The sequence below is a fragment of the Micropterus dolomieu genome, linkage group LG13, assembly GCF_021292245.1.
Source record: "Micropterus dolomieu isolate WLL.071019.BEF.003 ecotype Adirondacks linkage group LG13, ASM2129224v1, whole genome shotgun sequence".
NCBI classification, from domain to species: domain Eukaryota; kingdom Metazoa; phylum Chordata; class Actinopteri; order Centrarchiformes; family Centrarchidae; genus Micropterus; species Micropterus dolomieu.
The window spans coordinates 19283767-19296888 of NC_060162.1; the positions used below are offsets into that span (position 1 = coordinate 19283767).

Sequence of the window (13122 nt, forward strand, 5' to 3'; positions counted from 1 at the left end):
TAATGTGTGTAATGTGCTGAGAGATGTGCTGGACAGCAGGTGGGCGTGCTTACGTTCGCTGATGTACGCACACAAACGTTTGTGTGCGCGTTCATATACGTCTGAGCGTGCATCTGTGTGTGGGTGTGCAATCCTACAAGCAGAAACGCAATTTACATCTTGTATCACAGAGCCTTCGCAAGCGTGCTCAGGTATTTGCATCTTGATCTCATTTCCATGGTTAAAAGAGGAAAGAGAGCAGCACGGCAGCAGATGAGAGGAGGAAAACGCAGACACCCTGACACAAACAGACTGGCTGCAAAATAGCCAGACACCACAGCCGAAAGAGTCAGACATAAACAGACTCCATAAAAAGCTGATCATTAATACTGCATCATGGACCTGGATGGATGTTTAAGCTTTTGTTCACGGGTCTTTATGCTCAACTCTGAAATGTTTATATTATTTTTATTTAATATGAAGATGTAATTTGTGTAACATAAGTAGGCTATGATCTGACAGCAATTTTGAAAATGCAGACAATCAGTATCAGAAGAGGCTTGTTTCCAACCCACTACAACTTCTTCGAAATTCTTCGTGTTTAAGTCATGCTTCTGTCTGACAAAAAAGACTGTCTGGACTCAACAGTAAGCAAAAGCTGAACCTCAAAAGAGGAAATGTGGCAGCCAGTTCATGGTTATTATATTATATTATATTATATTATATAGGTATTTTGTATGAAAACTGAAGTCACTCTTTGTACACACTTCTGTGTGTATGCGAATGTGTATATAGTGAATATGATGCGCAAATAGTTAACAGAAGCACTGTAGCAAAAAATAACACATGAATGAAAGGACCTTGAACATGAAGATGGAGAGGTGAGAGAAGGTGAGATGGAAGACGCGGCAGCACACCGTGGATGTAGAGGAGGAGATAAAGAAGAGATAAAGGATGACAAAGAAGGAGAGGGCTGAGGGATGGATGACTGATTGATTAAGAAAAAAGAGGGGATTATTTGTGCTGGATTGCAGCCTCTAGTGTCTCACATCAGCACACACATGTACACACCACGCCGCATTACTACCAACCCTAAACAATGCCTCACACAGGCGGGACGGTACTGCTGCCGTAGCAACAAGGGAGAGGTGTGGGAGGGCGGAGACAGCAGGCAGGAGGCTGCGAGGGGATTGGCCGGAAACAGACTCTACACTGATGTCATCCCTATCTCCCTTTACTCTCCCCCGCACATCCATTCATCCCCTCACATCCCTCGCCTGCATGCCGTCATCCGTCAATACAGTGGACAAGAGAGAGAGGAAATTTTGTATACGAGCTTTGCACACGTCAGTGTTGGTAAATATCTCTCATCTTTTACTCCAGTCCTCATTTTATTTCTCATCATCCCCTCTCTCTCTATAAATATGTCATCAATTCATTTTTTATTTACAGGCACAACGTTTATAACATTTTGAAAATACGATGGAGTTAGTCAAAGGGCTATTTTTCATCTGTAGTTCCTAGAGTATACTACAACTCATATAGCCCTCACAAAAACAGTTGAGCATGCAGAGCAATAATAAGAAGGGAACATTAATGTGAGTAAATATAATAAGGACTATATTATTATGCAAATTGCCAGGCACTAATTAAAATATGCAACACAGAAGCATAATCTACATTACATGCAAACAAGCAACAGAATTTTTTTTAGCAACCTTGCACAGACAGACCAATAGTCCAGTGTCTCCTGGCCACATGTAGAGGTGTCCTTATGATGTGCACAATGCTCCCAGTGGTCAAGCCAGCACTTTGCATTGGTGTGTGTGGGTGAATGAGAGACTCATCCTACTGGTATAAAAGTGCTATATAAATGCAGTCCATCTAGCATTAAAAATAAATACTAACAGAGCTGACCCATTTATTTAAAGGAACAGTTACATAAATTTTCAGAAATACGCTTTTTTGCTGAGTGTTACAGTAGTAGATGGAAACCATTGTCATGTTTTTTACGCTAGAAGCAGGGAGAAAACAGCTATTCTGGCTCAGTGTAAAGGAAAAAAAGAATCTGCCCTACCATTACCTTTTCTCCTCACTAATAAACACAATGTATTTCCTTTGTCCAAACAAGATATAACATTAATTAATAAGCTTCAGAGGTACGAGACAGAGCAAGGCTAGCTGCGTACTAACTGTTTCCAGTTCCAGTCTTTAGGCTAAGCTAAGCTAGCCAACTGCTGGTCGCATCCGAACATGAGTGTGGTATCAGTCTACTCATCTAACGCTTGGCAAAAAGCAAATAGGTGTATTTCTCAAAATGTCAAACTAACCCTTTAAATTAGCTCTAAACAACTAGTATGTAATGGAGTTGTTGTACTGCATGTTTATAATAAAATAGTAGTTAATAATAGTGCAGTGAACTGCTGCTGTTTAATAATGGACATCCTGCATACATTGAGTACATGTAAAGTCTGATAATTACAACACAAACATACCATAAAAACAACACGCACGCACGCACACACACACACACACACACAGACTTATGAGTGTGTAGATCTGTCCCACTCTCTAATCCCATAATCCAGTAAGCCTCAACTGAGGGCTGCTACATTTTCATGAATGAGTCGGAGAGAAAGAGAGAGAGAGATGGACAGAGAGGCAGAGTTATGTGTGTGAAAGAGTAAAAGAAGAATGAATATATGAGGCACAAATGATGAGAGAGAGGGACTGTAAGGACACATGTGAGAAAAATAAATAGAAAAAAGACACAGAGAGTAAGCGAGTGGCATGGCGAGGGTTATTTTCTCTCAGAGGCATGTTGATTCTCCTGCAACACAGGGACGAGTTTGCGTGGCTGACAAGCAGTTTAACCTTTCCACTGGAATGACTAAATCACAAAGATGATATTTTTCCACTCGTCTGGTGAAATAAAAACTGTGATCAACCACATTTCCTCAGGCCTATTATGCTTGATGGTCACATGCATCAAAAGGACAGACTCTTGGACCATGCTATTATATTATTATCATCTGTTTTTAGAAAAAATATACAACAAGTCTCTTGCGCATAATGAAAGGCTGGTTCACGGAAATCACAGAAAAACATGCTTAGTGCTCAGAGCAAGGTAAAAGAAATAAAATACGCTACCGCAATGTGTCCCAGTTACTCAGGACAGTGAATGGCTCGCTGCTGCCAAGGGGTAAGTGAGAAAACATCAAGATTTGAGTGAAATGACATTTTGAAGTTTAAAGAACTACACTGACTATTTCTACGGTTCCCTAAATGTCAGTGGTTTCCCAACCTTTTTGGCTTGTGAGCTCCTAAAATGAAGCAATGTCTTGGTAATGTCTCAGTTAATGTCAATTGGCACCGTTTTTTAATTTCGGTTTTAATATATTTTTAGTAAGTAGTTTTTTTTAATTTCTCATATTTTTCTCAACACACCACATTTTCTAGTGTCTTCTGGCCATTTTTATCTAAATCGAATATTTATATCAACAGATATTTTGATTTCTGTTGCTTGTTGTTTTGATTTAGGTTTTCTGCCAATGACAGTTGGTGTTGCTTTGATTTCTGCCGCCTTTAAGATGGAGGCTGAAACGCTGGTGTTTGTGGGTTGATGCCATGTTTGACCAGAGCTGTTTGTGTAGACTCTGTGGGTTAATGAGTAATAAAACAGGTCACCAGCTGCTTATCCTCATTTCAATGGATCAACTTACTGAACAACACACACACACATGCTGAAACACAAAGATGTGAGGCCATTGCACTGAATCCCTTCTTCACATGCCCTCACATGCCAACCTACTGAACCAGAGGCTCCAGACACTCTGTCCGCGCACACACACACGTGCCGTATTGCCTCTTTACTCCCACTAGTTATTGTGAATGTGAATTGTGAGTTTCTCATTTGGTCGTTGTGTTGCCTACTTCCTCCTCAGGTAGTGCAAACAAGAGACTATTTGACAATCCTTCACTTCTGGCATGAATGAGCTGCAGTTTGAGGGAAATGTATGTTTATTTTCAATGTTAATCTTTATTTAACTAGGATAGTCTAAACTGAATAAATTTACAATGATGACCTGGCAAGAAGAAGAAGTTGGGAAACTAAAACGAACAATGGGACAAACCAAAATACAACAAGTCAGCAGAATTTAAACAGTAGAGTATAATCCTAACTTCATTAAGTTGAACCTTATATAAGGTGCTGGTAGGTGGATTGTGTTACCTTTGGACAGAGCCAGAGCAAATAAACATGTTTCCCAAACTATTGAGTGTAGATTTCTTTCCTCTGTGCTGTTAGCGCTACCTGCTAAGCTCTTAGCACTTTGAGGAACACGCAACACTTCTTACGTCCACAGAAACCAATAACCAAAAAGTAAGACCAAGTAATAAATGCTACCAGTGGTAAAGTCTGACAGAAAATGCACATTACATAAAGCACATCTTTGCTTGACATGGAGGACTGTTTTTACAGCAGCATGACATTTTCAACCCAAACTATGGCATATAAACCTAAAGTAAAAGTTACATTATAGAGTAAACAATCTTTCAATCTCTTTCTCTCTCAAACACTAACAAAAAAACACTTCTTACTCATTCAAATCTCACTGTGTGTTTTGAATAGCCAAAGCAGCACGGTATGGAGAGATCATATTAAAATCTATTCTTTAGTCAAAAATCTGTAACCCAGGGACCTGCGTGCAGCCAAGCATTCTTATTACGTCTGCAACATTTTTTAAACTATGCAACTAATACAAATATTGTTTTAGTAAATGATAATGGGAGAGTAGTTCTTGACAACAGCCTGGAGAAGTACCTTCCTATCATAAATACTGTCTTACAGTGTGGGCACGAGTCCAGGCTGCTTGTTTTTATATTTGGCAGTCTGGGTAATGTCCACAGGCTGGTGCTGAGGGATTTACAGACAGTGATGCCAAAGAGAAATGTGAAAGTAAGCAGTCATCCTATTTGGATGAAGACATGAAACATTGTTTCGGCAATGTTTTGCATCACTTACTGCTAATGTTCAAGTTGTTCTGGCTGGCACAGCTAAATTCATCTGTGATGTTGTCACAAAATATGTAGTAATAGAAGCTTGGTGACATAGCAACTACTCAAAGTGCTAGTTAGCTAGCTAACACACACTAGCTAGCCAGGAACCTGCAAGCACTAGTCAGTCACAATAGTTCTGGGAGTTTCTTTCTATTCTATCATTTCATTTAATTAAGAGTCAGTAATGAGGGGATAAAAACGCTATGAGCAAGCCAGCTTGCCAGTTATTAAGCTTGCTAGCTCAGTTGCTAACAGGACAACGACTTCATGTGGTCTGTTAAAAAGACATATTTGTGCCACTGACTCCTGTCCTGTAACTGTCTGCAAATCATTCTTCTTTTATGGAGCAGTTTATACTCAGACAGAGGAGGTTAAATAAAAGTACAGGGTGTAACACCTTCATTTTGGTCTCTCTGGCTCACTGTTCACACAAAGTTCAACACTATCAAAACATAAATTCACCAGAGTTGAATTCCAGGTGAAAAATATGCCCATTTACTTAATCCACTAGAGTGAATTGATTTTGCTGTGAAATGTTGCTGGTATAAATGGTGGTGTGCCCTTACTGTAAATGTGAGAATAAAAAGTCATAGTCCAAAGTAGTCCAGGTCCTGGATTGGATTTCTGTCCAACACAGGTTAATACTAGAACATCATAAAGCCTTTTTTTTTTAATCAGTGCATCAATTAACTTTAATTTATTAAACCGAAAAAGTACATTTGTGAATTAGAAATAGACAAGACAGTTGTAAATACAATAGAGTAAGATAAAACATAAAATAACTATCATATAGTAGGTGAATATGTGTGTAGATGTGAGGGAAAGAAAACCAAAAGAAGGAAAGAAAAAATATATTTTGAACCATTTTACTATTTGATGACAACTATTAACCCTTAAGTAAGACCAAGTTTCATTTATTTTCCTTTGAAGAAAATGATTTTCACATTATTTGCATCAGTGGCTCAGCTCCTCTCGGTGTGTTTGTGAATGAATGCCTATGAATGAAGATTGTGAGGAGGATTATCTGCAGGTCAAAAGCAGGCAGGACCAAAACACAACTTGTGTGTGTGGGTGTGTTTGTCTGACATGCGGCAGTCAGAGCAGAACGGACATGGGGATTAAAGACAGGAAACAGACTGCTGTTGAAACCCTTTCCACATCTGTACACAAACAACAACGCTCTTATGTGCCTTTCCCCTCCAGTACATTTCATTTGTGAATCTGGATGCAAAAACTGTGAGTTTTGTTGTCACTAACATGCACACACACACACACACACACACAAAGAACCGGCACTGCACTCCCTCTGCCATCTTAAGTGACAGAGGTGCGACTTGACACACATGTTGACGTCATCAATCTGTCATGTTTTTGTTTGAGAAAGTGTGACAGAGCCAGAAACTGTGGTTACTAAGGCAACGAGCGGGGCAAATGTGAGTGGTGACGATAGGTACAGACACACAAATACACACAGGCGTGCACACATACAGTGCTCTCAAAGCGCACATGCATTTATACAGAAAGACAAACCACGTTGACCTGTGCCTCATATGATGTGTTATTTTTCTGTTCATTTTCCCAGAAAACAACATGAAGGGCAGCTGACCAGTGATGGAGGGTACAAGGGGAGGAGGGGGGAGGAAAGGAAGACAGGAGATGAATGGGGGAGGAACGAGAGGAAGCGGAGTGTCCTTGTTAATGTGACACAGTCACATTTAAGTGATTGAATTTCCTCTGTGTGAGTGTGTGTTTGTGTATTAGTGTATAGCCATGAGTCAACTGCCCAGTTGCTTGTCAGCCAACATGACTGGAGTTACACAACTGAAACGTTTCCCTTCTCGCCCCCCCTTGTGCCTGCTGGAGGCTCAAAATGAAACTCAGGGCTCAGGGTGTTCTCACAATCTGCTACAGTACACTGCGACGGAATCACATTATGTACTGTGTGTTGTAACATTTGACAAGCTCTCTCTTCCTGCTTGCTTCCTGCTCTCACGCTGTACTCTGCTGTACACTGCAGCAGAAAAGTCAAGGTGAAATGTAAGATGTAGATTGTTACCATGCTTTCACATGTGGAGCCTGAACCAAACAACCATTTACATGTTTAATATACCTGAATTTGCTCAGTGGGTTGAATGGCTTATCTCATTAAAATTATTTGTAATTTACTCAATTGACATCTGTCTGTAGCTTACATTAACTTCCCTGACATATTTGGAAACAGTTTTACATTGATCTTTTGTCAGTTTTAAAAGAAACTTTGTCAAACTTGTCTCGATTTTTTGTGATATTTAAGAAATTCTAGAAGAATTGGGGATCTGCACATTTGAAACATTAGTATGCAAGCAGATCAGCCGGCCGCAAAGGAATTTCTTGTCATCCAACTGCTGAATCCAGTTGAATCCAGTAGAACGCTACTGGTTGGGAAACATTTGAGCCTGAATCCATTGAAATTAGTTAATTCCATTAGAAACCAGTAGACCTGCAATGAAATGTCTCTCATGGATTTCATTATGAAATTACAGGATATATATTTCCTGAAAAGCAAACACATTGTTGTGTAATGTTGCAGACGATGGAAGCGAGAGCTACAGTCATGACCCTGATGCATGCACTTTTACCTTTTAACAATGTGAATATGGAAGAAAAATAAAAACACAAATCAACTGAGATGATGATGATCATTCTTTGTTTCAGCACTTACCCACAGGATGGTTTGGATGTGCCCACATTATTCTGTGTTTAAACTAGAGTTATATCAGAGCAGCAAACAAGGCACTCTTCAGAAACTTCAGGCTCTGTTATACAGTATATGGGTACTGGGTGTATGGCTCCTTATTTATCTTAAAGTATAAAGTAAAAATACTCCTGCACAAACAGAAATACACTACATAATTACTTTTCAATATTTCATGTGAAACATGTTTGGGAGTATTTTCACTTTTCAACTTATCCTAGACTGATGTTCTTAAGCAAGAGTTCAGTTTTAATGTTTCATGTTTTATCTTTGGTATACGATTAGCTTTTCAGTAAGTAGTAAAAGGCAGGGAGTGCTAATATATATAGAATTTATTACAAGTAAACCATAAACCATATCTTTTTTAAATGGATCTATGATACAAATATGGACAATATTTAAAGGTCCAGGTAAACAGAAGGAGAGAACCGGGAAGAACGCCTTTCCACGTCAGTCCACCCCATCAGCACAATGAGGACTCCAGGTCTCTGCAGCTCTCTGGCACCAGGTGGGACATTTGATCCACAGTGTGACTCTAGGAGGAAAATGTGTAATAAATTCTTCAGGTGATAAAAAATATAAAGTAAATACAGAGTCTTTAGTCAATAGAATAATGTGTTAAGTTAATTTTCTAATGTAATTTAATTCAAAAAGTGATTCTTTGATATATTCTAGATTCATTACACAAAGCGAAGCATTTCAAACCCTTTTTGCTTTCATCTTGATGATTACGGTTTACAGCTCATGGAAATAAAAACCCCACTATCTCAAAATGTAAAAACATTTTAGAATAGCCTAAATACATTTCCGTATTATAAAATATACAGAAATAACTGGAGAAGAGCTCTCTAATCAGCTAATTAACTCAAAACACCTGCAAAGGTTTCTGAAGCCTTTACTCTCTCAGTCTGGTTCTGGTGCTCACAATGAACTTTTCCACAGTATTCCAATTTTTTGAGATGGTCCTCTAAAAGATGCCTCAGTGTTTTAATGTTGACAGCACTATTATGTCACATAAGTGGGAGAAAATGGAACAAGGGAGACTCTTTAAATGTTTTTGTGTTGTCCTTTTAAGATTTTATATCAGCTGTCAAATGTCCAGTAGCCAAGACCAGCAACGTTATTTTAGACTCAAAGTTTAAGCTTTGAGTAGCAGATGTGGAGGCATCAGAACCTCAACAAGAATCTTGTGACAAATATAAAAAGTACCTTTCTCTCTCAAGTGTCCTATTCCAGACAATAATCCCACAAACCCCTTCCGACAGCAGCAACGTTACTCAAAATAGCGGTGTGGGGAATTAATTAACGTGATAGCAGCCATGGCTAACGTTTTACAAGATATACAGCTTCCATCATGTAACTGAGGACTCTACCGCTACTTAGTTTATTACCACATTTATATACACTGCTCAAAAGAATAAAGGGAACACTTAAACAACACAATGTAACTCCAAGTCAGTCACACTCCTGTGAAATCAAACTGTCCACTTAGGAAGCAACACTGATTGACAATCAATTTCACATGCTGTTGTGCAAATGGAATAGACAACAGGTGGAAATTATAGGCAATTAGCAAGACACCCCCAATAAAGGAGTGGTTCTGCAGGTGGTGACCACAGACCACTTCTCAGTTCCTATGCTTCCTGGCTGATGTTTTGGTCACTTTTGAATGCTGGCAGTGCTCTCACTCTAGTGGTAGCATGAGACGGAGTCTACAACCCACACAAGTGGTTCAGGTAGTGCAACTCATCCAGGATGGCACATCAATGCGAGCTGTGGCAAGAAGGTTTGCTGTGTCTGTCAGCGTAGTGTCCAGAGCATGGAGGCGCTACCAGGAGACAGGCCAGTACATCAGGAGACGTGGAGGAGGCCGTAGGAGGGCAACAACCCAGCAGCAGTACCGCTACCTCCGCCTTTGTGCAAGGAGGAGCAGGAGGAGCACTGCCAGAGCAAAATGACCTCCAGCAGGCCACAAATGTGCATGTGTCTGCTCAAACGGTCAGAAACAGACTCCATGAGGGTGGTATGAGGGCCCAACGTCCACAGGTGGGGGTTGTGCTTACAGCCCAACACCGTGCAGGACGTTTGGCATTTGCCAGAGAACACCAAGATTGGTAAATTCGCCACTGGCGCCCTGTGCTCTTCACAGATGAAAGCAGGTTCACACTGAGCACATGTGACAGACGTCGCCGTGGAGAACGTTCTGCTGCCTGCAACATCCTCCAGCATGACTGGTTTGGCGGTGGGTCAGTAATGGTGTGGGGTGGCATTTCTTTGCGGGGCCGCACAGCCCTCCATGTGCTCGCCAGAGGTAGCCTGACTGCCATTAGGAACTGAGATGAGATCCTCAGACCCCTTGTGAGACCATGTACTGGTGCGGTTGGCCCTGGGTTCTTCCTAATGCAAGACAATGCTAGACCTCATGTGGCTGGAGTGTGTCAGCAGTTCCTGCAAGAGGAAGGCATTGATGCTATGGACTGGCCCACCCGTTCCCTGGACCTGAATTCAATTGAGCACATCTGAGACATCATGTCTCGCTCCATCCACCAACGGCACGTTGCACCACAGACTGTCCAGGAGCTGGCGGATGCTTTAGTCCAGGTCTGGGAGGAGATCCCTCAGGAGACCATCCGCCACCTCATCAGGAGCATGCCCAGGCATTGTAGGGAGGTCATGCAGGCACGTGGAGGCCACACACACTGAGCCTCATTTTGACTTGTTTTAAGGACATTACATCAAAGTTGGATCGGCCTGTAGTGTGGTTTTCCACTTTGATTTTGAGTGCGACTCCAAATCCAGACCTCCATGGGTTGATACATTTGATTTACATTGATAATTTTTGTGTGATTTTGTTGTCAGCACATCCAACTATGTAAAGAAAGGAGTATTTAATGAGATTATTTCATTCATTCAGATCTAGGATGTGTTATTTTAGTGTTCCCTTTATTTTTTTTGAGCAGTGTATTAAAAAGCATTTAAAACCTTGTGAAGTATAATGTCAATAACAGATATGTGAGTTATTTTAATATTTTCCGGTGTCTTACCTTGACTGTAGCTGGTAATGTCGGTAAATTGGTCGAGCTAGGTGGGAGTGGTTTCAGCAACACGTCACCTCAGCTCCTCTTTGCCCATTTTTGGTTATCCAGGAAAGACGCGCGGTGACACACTGCCAAGATGGCACTGGCCAGCTCCGCCAATTTTGAGTTTCAAAACGGCTCTTCAGAAACCAATGGGTGACGTCACAGACGCTACGTCCATTTTTATATACACAGTCTATGGTTTTTCCCCGTGAGTCTTTCTGTCTGAAGGTGGGCGTGGTCTTCCTGGCTCCTGCTCTGTGCTCTCACACACCTGCACCTCGTTCGCAATCAGCCACCAGTTATCTACCCCGGTCCAGCACGCCAGCATTCGCCAGATCGTCTGCGTATCTCCCGTGGTACACACCTTGGCCAGCTCTAGTTGTGAGTTAGTTTCTTGTGAATATTCCCTCGCAACTCCTAACTCTTGTTTGCTCTCCTCCACTTTCTCAGAACCTACCTGCCAGTCTCCTGCCTGCCCACCAGTTTCGCCTACACCACCTCAACTCACCGTCTTGCCTGGATTCTCCGCTATGGACTCGGATCACTCTCCGCCCCAACTGATGCTTGTCTATCTTAATAAACTCCCTTTACTAGTAAATCAGTTCTTGGCTCTGTCGTGCTTTTGGGTCCAGTCTTCTCCCATACACATCCATAACACCCACACACCTGAGAGCTTCATTTTGTTTTCTCTCAGACGTGAACTGGAGCGTTATGTTCAGGTCAGGCGTGCAAAAAAAACCCCTCAATATTCAAATCTCAAAATTGAAAATTGAATGTGTACCACAAGACTGAATATTCGAATATTCGGGTCGAGCCCCAGTGTAGCTGTTTTAAACATTTTGAATTGCTGTGAAAGAGCATTTTGTACATGTCGTGTTAACTGTTCCTTAAATCATAAAGGTCAAATTGCTGTCTTCTGTCACAGGTTACAGCAACGTCACATTGTCTGAAAATCACATTCTCAGTCTGTTCTAATCTAATCGTACCCTTTCCTCTTTCTGCCATAGTAACTTCCAACCGGACCACTAAATATCATTGTAATTCAGATGTGAGGGTCAAGTCACATTTACCGGACCTCTCAGCTAATCTCATAGTGTTGTGGCTGATATGACATGATATTTTGCTCTTTTAAAGCACTCTGCATTATGCACATTGACTTTGCCATGGAAACCCATTGTGTCTTTATGCTGCAAGCAATACTGCCCATGCCCTTTGCTTTAACATGCTGTATATAAATAGCCAACCCCTGGTAAAGTGCAGCTTTTGGCTGGACAATATTAATGGGAGAGCTGGCTGTTAGATACAGGAACTTACATAATGTTGAGGGCGGCCTCAATTCTGGGAACCAAAGATATTTTAAGTGATTTTATTTTTTAAAGAGGACAATATCAAAAATATCCCACTAACCAGCTACTATTCTAGCTGCAGGGGAAATGCCTCCTACTTCAAAATGTTTCCCATGAGTTATGCCTTAAGCCTGTCATGCAGTCGCTTCAGTATTGTGCTAAGCTAGCACTGAAACTTGTGGTTGCCAGGAAACACTAGATAATATTTTGGGCCACGTGTCTCATTTGTAGTCTTCTGCTGAGAATATATCCCACCTTATACTAAAAGTAAATAATATGGTAGTATGGGTGTTGGAACACACTGCTTGTTATCACAATCAGGAAGACACAGGAAGATATTAACTTGTTGTTATTTCAAAAAATCCTTGAGCAAACCCTCATGAGAGGGTTAAAACACTAGAAAGTTCACTGGAACTCACAGTCCAACTACTCATTCCACCACTAGCAGCCAAACACCATGTTCATTCATCAGTTTATAAGAAAATGTGTTTGTGGACAGAGAATTTAGCTGTAACTCCAAATGTTGCAACTACTGTTATCTTCTCCAATTGTGCAAAGACAAACATCTCCTCCTGCACTCCCACTGGGACGTGTTCTGAAGAAAGCATGGAGGACACAATCATGTAGCAATGAATTAATACAACACTCTCACGTGAGACGGCTGACTAGAATTGTGGAGAAGGGTTTTTTCTGAATTGCATAAATAAATCATAGTATTGTAAATGTACTATTTCAAACAGATTTACTCTTCAAATAGGACAATTTAAATCATTATGGCTTGATGCTTTGGAAGTAGTTGTTAGTGTTTTTAGGTAGTAATGGGCTTCCCCTTCCCTTTCTTTGCAACTTAGCAGTGTGTGTCCACTTATACTGGTATCATTACAGCCTGCTCATATAATTATCCATTCCACATGAGTTGGCCAAG

General features: G+C 40.9%; 1 long non-coding RNA gene across 2 annotated transcripts; it reads left to right on the forward strand.

Annotated features, from left to right (window-relative positions):
- The first annotated feature begins 6009 nt into the window (after positions 1-6009).
- Positions 6010-7202, forward strand: LOC123981509. Of its 2 annotated transcripts, none has more exons than XR_006827782.1 (2): positions 6010-6470; positions 6620-7202. It is a non-coding gene; the product is annotated as an uncharacterized LOC123981509 (long non-coding RNA). The 2 variants fall into 2 exon arrangements; XR_006827783.1 differs by having other exon boundaries at positions 6010-6273.
- Positions 7203-13122: the final 5920 nt, after the last annotated feature.